We start from the raw sequence: 13,273 nt of genomic DNA, 5'->3' as shown, positions 1-13,273 counted from the left end.
AGGCAGATCACCTGAGGTCAGGAGTTCAAGAGCAGCCCGGCCAACATGGCAAAACTCCATCTATAGTAAACATACAAAAATTAGCCAGGCGTGGTGGTGGCAGGTGCCTGTAGTCCCAGCTACTCAGGAGGCTGAGGCAGGAGAATTGCTTGAACCCAGGAGGTGGAGGTTGCAGTGAGCCGGGACTGCACCACTGCACTCCAGCCTGGGCAACAGAGCAAGACTGTGTCTCAAAATAATAATAATATTAATAATTAATAATAGTAATAATAATAAAGTTGGGAATGGGTCAGTTAACAAAAGACACCAAGATAGAAACCGTCGTCTCCACCAGTTAGTGACACAGAGGGTGGATGTGTGCATTGGGCTTTTCTCTGAGAATAGGATTTTGTCCTATCCAAGAAAAATGACAAACACCCATGAAGAGGGTTTTATTTTTTCTTGGTGGAAATGAAAGTATTAGTTTTTCTAATCAAGAGTAAGTCATTTGTCCCCACTTTCCCTGCAAACAACAAAAAAGAACCCATGATATTTGTTGAGAACCAGCTTACAGCCTAATCCCGGCCCTGGAAGCATGCCATTCTCTAATAGATACAATTAAGTTAAAAGACTGGGGTTGGTCACATGGTTTCAGACAATGGCCCTATATTTAGGAGTTTTGTCCCAAATATAATCAGATTCCAAAGGCCTATGAGGATTTATTTATTTATGAAAATAAGGACCCAGGGCCTTCTGAAATAAGCCCTTTTAGTGCAGCAGCCGTGTGCACTGGGGCAGATTTACTCTGAAAAATAACAAGGCTTCTCTGACCCAGGAAAGTCACAGCCTGAAATGCTTATTTTTGAAGCAGCATTTATTTTCTGCTGGTTTAGAACATGTTCCCCTTAGGAATAACCTCCTGGCTGCCCCAGAAATGCTGATATGTGGATTGTGTAATGTCAGCTCTCCTGTGTGCCCTATCTGTGCCTCCTTCCTCGCAGCAGGGAGGCGTTCAGCCCACCCCTGCCCGTTCCCTGCCTCGCTCTTTTCTAAGAACTGGAAATTATTCCTGAGATGAGAGGAATAAAACATACATAGGACATAGCCAGTCTATTTCTGAAGCAGAACATGGAGAAAACCTAGGGAAGAGATTACAAAAAAAGATAAAACAAAAGAAGGTTTTTTTCCTAGTCCTCACTCCCAACCTCTTCCTGCCCAAGTTTATGTCTGCTAAGGGCTCCTCTCATCAGCCCAACTTCCTGGGCTGCTTTCAGGATCAGGAGAGAGAGGAGCTTCATAATATTTCCATGTTTACTTTTTAGGCAAGGATAGGTAAGAAGGGCCCCATTCACAGGAGCACTGCTCAGACAGGATAGCAGGTGGCGGCTGGGTGGGAAGGAACGAAACCCTAGAACATTTCAGTCCTCATGATCCTCTTATCTGCCCTTCTGATCAGAACATGACTCCTGATTGATTTTGAGGAAAGTTCCAATACCTCTGGCTGTCAGCATCCTTCCCTTTTCTCACAGAGTGTGCTCAAGTGTGTCTGGTCATATGGTTTCTGATTTACACCCAACTCCTAGTTCCTCTTTCTCAGGTGGAGGCCTTCAAGACCTGGGGAAATGACACATGCCTCCTTCAATGAGCAGTTGTCGTCAACCATCAACCATCAGTTAGCTCTGAGCTGAGCAGCTTCCATGTGTTAGGCTGGGGAAATGGGGGCATTGAGAGAGCAAGGCAGGGCTTTGCCTTTATTCTAACCATACACATATTCTCCAAGCAGCACAGGGCAAGTCAGAAGACGTGGGTCCAAGATCTGGGCAACTTGGGCTTGTGACTTCACTTCTCTATGACTAAGTTTTCCCATCTGTAAAATGGACTAAGCACTTCTCCCTTGTTATTTTACGGGGCTGATGTGGGAATCAAATGGGATGATGGGTGCAGAGGCCTTTGTAAACTCTGCCTCTCTCTGTAATGCAAGCTGCTATGGGTAGATGGCAGGCGAGTGGGGTCAACAGGGTTTTCATCTCAACCCTTGCTGTACATGCAGCTCTGGGGAAAAATGATGCCCTGGAATCATCTGCAGAGTTGAGGGTAGGGCCTGTTATGGGGCTTTTTAGTTTTTAAGGCTCCTAAGGTGATGTTGGTGGGCAGTAGGATTTGGAAACTGCTAGTAAACAAAAAAGTTACAGATGTTAAGAGAAAGCAGAACTTGTAGATTAGGGTGAGCAGGCAGGAAAAGCCTTGAAGGAAAAGGTGGGAATCTGAGAAGTAGAAGGGACCCAGGCCAAGGGGAGATGGTAAAGAGAATGGAGTGAAGACAAGGGAAAAGGAGAAAGGGGAATGAAGGATAGAGGGGGAGCTGGTACATCAATTAATCACAAAGTGGGTGGAACCTGGTCTGGCGAAGGCTGCACCTCTTCCGTGAAGCCTGGTGACTCCAAGTTTCTCTTATTGGAAGCTTCATGTCACCTTGTGCCACTCTGTCTCCCCGTTGCCATATTGTTTTATAATTGCTTGTGTGTGTATCTGTCTCCGTCAATGGATCAGGGGTTCTTTGAGGGCACAAATTATTTCTTTCACCACTGAATCCTCAGCACCTAGCAAGGTTCCTGGCATAGACCAAGAGCTTAATACATGATGTCTAAATGACAGGTATTGAGCATCTAGTAAGGACTTATCTTAGGTCTGACTCTGCCACTAATTTACTGGGATGTCTACAACCCACTATTTTGCCTCTTTGGGTTCCAAGGCCCCCCATTGTGAGATGTGAGGTCTCTAGGAATTCAAGTGTGTAAGTAGCACTGTGTCTAGAAAAAAAAAAAATTCAGCGAGGTATCAGGCTCAAATAATTAGAACACATTAATTTAGGTCAGTGCTTCTCAAACTTAAATGTGCCTACTAAGGTACATGAGGACTTTGTGAAAATGCAGATTCTATTTCAGTAGGCCTGGAGTGGGTCTTGAGAGGCCGCATTTCACACAGGCTCCCAGATGATGTCAATGTGGCCTGTCAGCAGAGCTCACTTGAGTAGCACGCATCAATAGTACTTACTTCCAGGTGAGACCAATGCTGCTGGATTTTGACTCTCACTTGGAGTAGCAGGTGGTTAGGCTGTGTTCGTATAATAACAAAATGATCTGCTGAAAATGTCCCACTCCAGACCCTGAAATAATGATTTCTTTTTTTTTGTAATTCTTGGCAGAGATACTTTGTTGGCTAGAATTATAGGATATAGGTCAGTCAAATCTGGGCTCAAATCCTGTTCCCATGATTTCTTAATTATATGATTTTAGGCAAGTAACCTCAAAATCTTAGCCTCAGTTTCCTATTCTGTCAAATGGGAACACAAAACTTATCTCAAGAAGTATAACTCATAGGGCATGATAATTTATGTGAGGATGTAGGTAATGCAATTAGTATACGGTGGGTGCTCAGTACATGCTAATTCTCTTCTTACTGACTTAGCAACACAGGAAGTAAAGAGATTTCAGGAACTATAGGTTTGTTCTTTTCACATCGAGAAAGGAAGCTTAAGTAGTATAGGAAATGCAGTACGTTTCACTTCCTTTCTTCAGGGAACATAAAACCCCCAGGTGTGTCTTAGTTCAGGATCAGTGAGAGAGAAATAGTAAAAGTGAAAAGTTCTCAGAGGGAGCTGACTCACCACTCCTCAGGGAGAGGTAACCACCCTGTGAGGCTTTGTGAGGAAGGTGGTCTGGGCAGCTTGGGGGAAATATGAAGGAAAAGACAAAGATACAGGAACTCCCTGGCTCACAACAAAAGCCTTCTTTCTTCAACACTCCATTTTCAACACTGAACTCTGACTCTTGTTAGACTTATCTTTAGACACATTCTATTTATTTGATTAGGGTAGAGGAATCAGAACTACTTCATATCCTGGCCTTCTGGGAGGTCAGGTATGAGCACAGGTATTGTTATCTGACTTCATCTTTACTATGGTCCCTTTCAATAACCTCCATAATAATTTCTTAGGTTCCTAAATAACAAGCTCTAAGGGCCACTCCTGGGGTGATTTTCAGTGACTTGCCATCAGAATAGTTGTAATCAGCCTTTGTCAATCTTCCACTGTCCCTTTTGCACCTGTCTTCCAATTTCCAGGCACCCTTTAGGCCCAAGCTCACCATAGGCTGTTATAATGACATCTCTTTGGGACCTCAATCAATAGCTCCCTGGTCAGGTGTGTGCATGCTTTGTATTTAGCTCTCCTGTACTCTACAACTGCTAATCCTAGCCACGCGTTAAGAAAACAGTCTGATTACAGATGTAATCCTGTGACCATCTGCTTGATTTATCACTCCCAGAAAGAATTTGCATTTTGAAAAAGGAGCTTCTTAAAGTAAATGAGTCTTTAATTTTGTGGGTTAGTACAATAACTGCTCATTTTATATATATTGAGGGAATTTAAAAACATGCAAATGTGCAGGCCTCAAAATTTTGCATTTTAAAGGTCTCCATTAAGCTTTGAGCATCTGTAGTTTAAAAAACTTTCCAGGTGATTCTGATGTACACCCAGAGTTGCAAACTCCTGGCAATTGGTTGATTATGTATGGGACAATAGAACACTTATTTTTTATTTTTGTCTATTCTTGACCTAAACATCCATCAATTATCCATTGCTGTGTAATAACACACCCTAAAACTTAATGGAGTAAACAAAAAATAACAATACTTCTCCTGATTCTGTAGGTCGCTTTGGCTCAGCACGCAGCTCTTCTCTGACTAGTAGTATCAACTGAGTCACTCCTTTGGCTGTATCCAGCTGATGTCTGGGCTGGGTTGGAAGATCTGAGAAGATGAGAAGACTTCATTCACATGGACAGTGCCTCATTTTCTTCCATGTGGCCCCTCCATGTGACTGGTTTGTTTGTTTTCACAGCATGGTTGTCTCAGGTTAATCAGATTTCTTAGATGGTGGCTGGCTTTAAGAATGAAAGCAGAAGCTGCCAGACTTCTTAAAGGATAAACCTGGAACTGGCATAGCATCATTTCTGCTATATGTTACTCACCAAACCAAGTCAAAAGTCCACTCCGGGTTTAAGAGAGTAAGAAGTAGACTATAAATTTTGGTGGGCAGAGTATCATGTGCATAGAGGAAAATAATCAATTCATGGCATCTTGTTTGGAGACTATTTACTGTAACATCTTCCCATCAATTTGCCAAATAATACGAACCTGCTGCATAACACCTTACCTCTGACGAATGTCAATCCTCATGATATAGGAGTTAAGAAGAAATTACTTAGGCACATAGTGAGGCTACAGGAGTCCTTGGTAAAGTTTCCCTTTTAATGAAAAGCAGCCCCCAAATCATTTTCTTTTCTATCAAAGAGCAGCCTGTATAATTAAGCTGCAGACATCGATAAGCAAGCTGGAAGCTTGCACGGGTGAATGCCAGCAGTTGTGCTGATAGGAAAAGGCTACCCGGGACTAGGCATGTTCAAAATAGTGGCTCCATCTTCCCTTCTCTTTGCCAAACCATGTGTACAGTAAGGAGCGGACAATACGGTCCCTGCTAGGCAAAGACATAATAATAAGATTAGGGTGGGGCAACAGCCTTTCCCTCTGCACTATGTAAACATCATGCCTGGTCAAACCAATCTGTGAGCCTTATGTAAATCAGACACTACCTCCTTAAGCCTGCCTATAAATTCTGGTGCAGTCCACCAAGTGGTGTTTTTTTTCCCCCCTTTTGGGAGCTCCTCTCTCTCACAAGGGAGAGAACTGGTCTCCTTTCTTTCTTTTGCCTATTAAACCTCTGCTCCTAAACTCACTCCTCTGTGGTCTGTGTCTTTAATCTTCTTGGCACAAGATGATGAACCCTGGGTATTTACCCCAGACAATGACGCTGCTTCACTTACGCCACACAAAAAAAGCACCGAATGTCCATATGGACCATATAAGCGTTCAAGACCATCAATGATTCTCTTTTAAAAAAGATTTGAGGACTCATGGGTTTCCTCCCTCTCTAATATTGCTGTAGATGTGGCTCAACTGATCAGTTCTAACTAGAGGAACCGCAGGCAATCAATCACTCCACATACATTTTTTCAGTTTCCAAAACCTAAGGGAGTTTTGTGGGAGGAGAGCATAACCAAATGGAACATGGGCCTTGAGCCTAACAGAAACGGTTTAGACTCTTAGATCTGCCAGCTGTGGGAGACCTTTGGTAAGCTGATTCTCTGAGCCTCTGTTTTGTCTTCAGAAAAGTGAACGTGACATCTTCTCTCAGGCTGTTTGTGAAAACTCAGGGTGATGGTGTTCGTAGATGCCACCTGAACTGTTTAGCAAATGTTGTACCTTTTGCTACTAACATCTCTCTTTTGTAAAAGAGATAACTGTAGAAGTATTTAAACTTACAGGAAAAAGAAAGCATTTCGCAAACACTTCTGGGAGAAAGAGGAGAGAGAAAGCTTTGTGTATATTTAATGAGTAAAAGCATATAATTTAAAATGTGAAAGTTAATATGTTGAGTGAGTCACCCAAAATGAATTCTCTGATATTGATAAGCATTGAATGTAGTTTAGTTAGTTTTCCAGAACAATGATTCTACTTTCCTTGGAAAATAGCTTCTAGGAAGTTTAGTGAGGAAGCCTTGAGAAGGCATCAGCACTCTAAGCCAGGTGGGCTGTAGAGTTACAATCTGAAGCAACCGGTAGAGAGAAAAAAAGAAGAATGGATTACAAAAGATGGGCAAGGTGCCTGGAATTTCACACCTACATCATCTCCTTTGTGGTAAAGGGGAAATCCCAGGATCCATAGCTACCCCTGGTATACTAGTATATCCTTGACCTATTGGAGCAAAACTATAGAGAACAATGACTGCATTATTTCACAAGACACCCTTTGATCCAGTTTAGAACACTAGTTTTCCATTCTTCTGTCTAGAATGATGCTATTATATTTCTAACTGCGATTCTTTCAAACCCGTAGCCTGGTATTTAATAGGAAAGAAGAATCTCAATGATCTGTGGCCCCTAAATAGAAATTAAGAAGCCTTTTCCCAATCCCAAGATTTTATTCTTGGGACTAAGAGATAGTTAGCTTAAGGATTGGAAGGTAGATAAGTAAAATAGGTTATTGTCTACTGTGTGGTGGCTACCTCACAATATTTTTCTCATTGTATATTTTTACAACTCTACATGCAGGCATTATTACTTTTCTTTTATGGATAGAGAAACGGAGACTTAGAGAGTTGGTCAATCAGTTAAGGAAAAAATTCAAAACCTGAAGAATCTAATCAGTGTCTTATTATGTAACAGCAAGATGAACAATTCAGAAATGCAAGATAAAACAGTTTCACCCGTCTCAGAATATGACTGAAAAACTTGACAGATATTTCCAAAAGATATACTTAATTTGAGTAATTTAAAGAAACTTGCTTTTGTATATGTAAGGAACCACACAGAGAGGATATTAACTCTTCTCTTACATCTAAGTAACAATTTTTAAAATGCAGTATTTGATCACAATAAAAAAATGACTTTAAAAGCTACCCTGGGCCAAGAGCAGTGGCTCACACCTGTAATCTCAGCACTCTGGGAGCATGCCTGTAATCTCAGAATTTTTAGGGAGGCCAAAGTAGGAGAATTACTTGAGGTCAGGAGTTTGATACCAGCCTGGGAAACACAATGAGACCCCCATCTCTCCAAAAACTTTAAAAGTTAGCCAGCTGTGGTGGCATGCATCTGTAGTCCTAGTTACTTGGGAGGTTGAGGTGGGAGGATCACATGATCCCAGGAGTTTGAGACTACAGTGAGCTATGATTGTACCACTGCACTCCAGCCCGGGTGACAGAGCAAGACCCTGTCTCTAAAAATAATAATGATTTTTCCCCAAATACAGATTTTTTAAGTTGCCCTTTTCTGACTATAATTCAGTAAATTTAGGAATCTAGGGCTATAGTTCATATGCCCAACCAATAGAAAAGCAAAGTAAATAGAATTTTTAAAAGTTTAACTACTGGGAAAGTATGAATATGGAATGTTCTTTAATATAAGCCTGAGAGCCAAGAAAAAAACAAAAATAGAAATGAAATCCTATCTAGGAATCAGTGAAAAGACGATTACTTGTTGTCAAAACCTATTAGAAATAATCCATTATTACAGAAAAATGTGTAGCCTAAATGCCTTTGTTATTTTAATCATTGAAAATAAATAATTTTTATTAAGAATCTAGGGAAAAATATAAAGTAAATCATGAGGGAATACATGGGAGTTGACAATGCAAAAGATGAAATTTGTGATATAGAACAACATAGTGAAATGGATAAAGGGGAGCAAAATCTGGTTCTTTGAAAAGACCAGTGAACAAAATTAACCTTGGCAAGCCTGCTGCAGGAAAAACCAGGGTTCAATTCACTTCTCCAGGGCACATAGGAGAACATCCGTTATAGATTGATTGATTGATTGATGACAATTTTACTCTGTCACCCAGGCTGGAGTGCAGTGGTGTGATCTCAGCTCACTGCAACCTCTGCCTCCCAGGTTTATTCTTGTGCCTCAGCCTCCCGAGTAGCTGGGATTACAGGTGGGTGCCACCAAGACCGGCTAATTTTTGTATTATTAGTAGAGATAGTGTTTTGCCATGTTGGCCAGGCTGGTCTCGAGCTCCTGACCTCAAGTGATCTGTCTGCCTTGGCCTCCCAAAGTGCTGGGATTACAGGTGTGAGCCACTGCCTTAAATCTGTCATTTAAACCCTGCCCATCTGTACCCAGAGCCCTGTCTAATACATCATATGCATACTATGACAGAAATAAAAAATATTACAGCATTAATAAACTCACTTGAAGATAGTCGATAAAGGTTTCTCAACATATCCAAGATGCATGGACAATAAAGAGCTGGAAAGACTTGTATTCTTCCTCCTTTCCCTTTTGTGGTCACAAGTGGTTGATTCCTGGTTCACACTGAGGATTCGTGTGTGAGCTATGGCTAGGTCGTTATGACATTTTTCCATTTCAGAACATTTCTGTAAGTTTTCCATCAATCCAAAGTATAAAAGATTCAGAGAAAGATGAGGAGACTGAAACTAAGAGGAGCAAAATGACCGGTCCAAGAGCAGAAACCAGAACTGGACCCAAGGGGCTTTATTGAACTTGGTTTATGTATCAGACATATAGAAAACCTTCTATAGTCCATGGGGTATTTTTTTTTTGTTATCCTCGTTCTTCCCAACAATGATGCTAAGGCACAGAGACGTTCAGCCACCTGCCCAGGGTCACACAGCCAGTGATCTGCCTGACTCTGCAGCCCATGCTTGCAAACACTCTACTGAAGCATTTCCTAATACCTGCTGGAGTATTTGGGCTCTCCTGATGTGCTCCCCTCCACCTCTCTGTCTCCCACGATGTGCCCTCACATTTCCTTGCGGGCCCAAGAGCTGCGAAACACATTAGGAACTAATAGTCTAGGAGGGGCATGGGCTTGTGGAAAGAAAACACCACAGTCCCCTTCCTCAGCTGTACTGTTCTTTCCTTCAGCTGATATTTCTCAGGTTATATAAATGGAATGTGATACAAATGTTTCCGCCATGAGTTTCCTTTCAAAAGATGAATAAAAGAATGAGGCATTTTGTTTTCCTTTGTTCCCTGGTAGCACCTATGTTAAGAATTTGTGCTTAAAACATGACTCACTAATTCTTGGAGCAGAGCACAAGGAAGTATACAGATCTAATAGCTCTGTGAGATGTAGGCTTGAGCTTGTGTGGGAAAGAATCCATTGGAACCACGTAGATGAAGTTTCATTCAAAAACAATCCTCCCCGCCCTTACCCCTTCCCCAACAGCTCCCAACATGACTGTGTTGTTTAAGTAGCCCATTGCTTTCTTGTATGACTGTCAAATATTTCAGGCAAGTGATATCTAGTTCTTCTATAAGTGGGTGCATGCTGAATTGTTAAGGTTTATAATTATTAACTGAATCATTGCTTTGTTGTTCGATAGGCAGTTTAGATTTTGGAATGGTTATTTACAGAACAAAGGCAGGAGGGAAGTGGTTTAAATGCAGCACAGGGTAAATAAGTTGAAAAGTACCTAATTTTTTGGATTTAAGTACAATAAGCTTTCAACTAAACTCATTGCATTTTAATTCCTTCAGTCTATGTATGTTATGGGCAGAAAATAGCTTCTCTGTTGGAGTGGTGAGATCCAATTCTCAGTGCACAGAAAGACATTTTTGGAACCTGCTTTCTAGAAAGTGACCTATGTGGGCAACCCCTGCTTCACCACCCCCTTCAGCTCCAGTAATTTGATTGCCCAGAATATTCTCATTATAATTCACTGGCACATGGGAGCTGCACAAATATCACTGCACATGGGAGCTGCACAAATATTTGTGCACATGGGAGCTGCACAAATAGTCAGCGTGCTGGCTATTGGGGATCCACAAGCAGGATACTCAGGTGCTCAGGATGTTTTCTTTGGAAGGATCCCTTCTAAAGAATGTCTTTTCTTTGCATGAGAAAATGAGGAATGGGAAGTCACTCTGGGTGTGACTATTTATCACTCTTCTTTCATATTCATTGCTCAATTCCTTCAAAAATCTAAGTCCTGGAGCAAAGAGGCATTTAGGGAGTCAGCTAGAAGGACTCTCCAGAGGCTGATAAAATTTCTCGCAGTAGCCTCTGCTATCTATTCATCAGATCCCAAAGCTGTCAGAGAAAATCTGCTATTTTCTCCTGCTAACTGTTGCATAGATTGGCAATCAGGCTTACCACCAAGTTTTCCTTCATTATCAAAATGATATTTCTCCTAGATAATTTAGTGCTCTTTTCTCTGATTTAGGACTCAACAATACCAGCCTCACCAACATCAGCAGGACTACCTCTATCATCAGTATTATCATCACCACCCTCAGTAACATTCCCAACAAAAACTACCATCGTGGCTCCTAACCAGCACCAGTTCCACAGCCACTGCCATCATCGCTACTTCCTTTAATTCAGCAGTTATTTACTGAGCAGTTATTTACTCAGTTATACACTGAAGATGTCCAAGCACCGTGCTAGTGAAACCAGCCCAATTGCTCCATAGAAATAATGTTTATGGGTTTTTTGAATAAATATAGAAATTGACTCTCCTGATCTTAAAATCTGAAACTTCTATTTGCCCCATCTGAATTCTCTTCTCAGGAAACTGACCCTCAGGCAAAGGACTGAAACTCACCAGATCACCACATCCAGATAATGAGAGCTCAGACCCCTCATTCATCATGATTGCTTCCTTATCACTCCCGAATTCCTTCCTGCTTGTAGCTATGCTCCTTCTCTGCTATATAAACCCCCAATTTTAGTCAGGCAAGTTTGAGACTCATCTCCTGTCTCCTTTGCTGCAGCACCCAGATAAAGCCTTCTTACCTGGCACCTCTCGTTGTCTCAGAGCCTAGCTCTCCATGCAGCAAGCAACAGGACCAAGACCAAACCCCTGGCATTTCGGTAACATTAGGCCCTAAGAATATCAAGAAGATAATACCAGGATTTTTGCCTTGAAGGACAATACTATAGGAACTTAGAAACGTATATAAATGGCAATTATAAAAATGTGGAGAGGTATATGCCATAGGAGGTATATAAATAAGTGATCCGCCAGCCTCAGCCTCCCAAAGTGCTGGGATTACAGGCATGAGCCACCGCGCCTGGCCACATTTCCACTCTGATCATCTTCCTCTTCCTCTCTCTTTCTTTCTTTTTCTTTTCTTCTTCTCCTCCTTTTCCTCCTCCTCCTTCATTGGGCTGACTGTGTCTAATGTTAAAATAAATGGATAATGTAACCTTGGCCTTTTTCAAATATGACAAAGTTGTTCTTTATTTTAATATGTAAAACTTTATAACCAGTTGCAAATTACAAACATCAGACAGAATTTGGCTAAACAGAAAAACTGAGAACACTTAATAATCCCCCCTTTTTTTTTTCAGGGATCGGGGGAATGTGAGAGAAAAAAACAGGGGGGGAGATAGAAATAATCTTCATTGCAAAATATAATTTTAAAATGTTTATCATGAAGAATAAGCAATGCTAATTTTCTTTTACATTTTAAGAAATAGGCTTTTAGAAGCAGGGTCATTTGAAGGCAGACAGTTTCTCTGTTCGGGGAACATTCATACTTGCTCCCGGACTTCTAACGTGATATCGTCATTTCCTCATATTACCACCATTGCAATAACGTTCTTTTGCCCACACCTTGCCAACTGTACACATTCAACTATAACAAGATACATAAAAGGATCATATGCTTGAAATAGTCCTTAAACCTGTCTAGCACCATCAAACTGCAATGATAGATTCTTGTCCAAAAGTCTTTTAAATTCAGGTAGAAGAGAGAGGTAAGATTTTCTTATTATTTTTGTGGTGAACCTAGCCCTACTTTGATGAAGAGTGTTCTAGTTATCTATTGCTATATTCAAATTATTTTTAAAACTCAGGGACTTAAAAAGTAATCATTTCAAGATATCTCTATTGTGTGCATAAACATTTTAAGGTGGATCTAGAATTCATTCCTTTTTCCTTTTCACCTTAACTACAGTGGCCACAGATGCTCTACTTGTGCATCTAGAATTTAGGTAGAGCTTGGCTGCCTTCTTCTTGTGATCCAAGCAACATCAAGCAAGGTAACTCAGTGGTACTCAGCTTGCATTCAGTGGTACTCAGCTTGCAGGTAGGCTGATCTGAGGGTTCCAAGGTGGCTTCACTCACACATCTGGTGCCTTTTTCATAATGGATAGCACAGCTGAAGGCTGGTCAAGCATTTATTTCATCTTGTATCTACTCTACATGGCTGGCAGGGACTTTTTGACAACATGAATTCCACTGGCTGGGATTCGAAAGTGTTCCAAGAAAAATCATTCATTCCAAGAAACCCAGAACAAAGAGAACATATATTCTAAGAAACCCAGGAAGAAGCTTTAAGGCTTCTGGTAACCTAGTCTTGGAAATCCCAGAATGTCACTTCGGCTGCATTCTGTTGATCAATCATGTCCCCAAGACCAACCCAGGTTTTTAAAAAAAGGTTCAGACTCTTTTTTGGGAGGTTACATGTGGTAATTTAATACATTTATATAATTTGTAAAGATCAAATCAGTATACTTAGGATGTCCATCACCTTAAATATTTGTCCTTTCTTTGTGCTAGATATACAGACTGCCCCTCTTGATGAAAGAAATAGCAAGGCATCTGTGGCCATCTTTAATATATTATAGAAGGAATAGCAAGAACAAAGTTGAGAAATGAGGAAAAAAAGATGCATTCTTGTCAGAGAACTGAGTCATAAAGTTGGGA

The sequence above is a fragment of the Pongo pygmaeus genome, chromosome 7 (assembly GCF_028885625.2).
Source record: "Pongo pygmaeus isolate AG05252 chromosome 7, NHGRI_mPonPyg2-v2.0_pri, whole genome shotgun sequence".
NCBI classification, from domain to species: Eukaryota; Metazoa; Chordata; class Mammalia; order Primates; family Hominidae; genus Pongo; species Pongo pygmaeus.
This window is presented reverse-complemented; position numbering follows the sequence as displayed.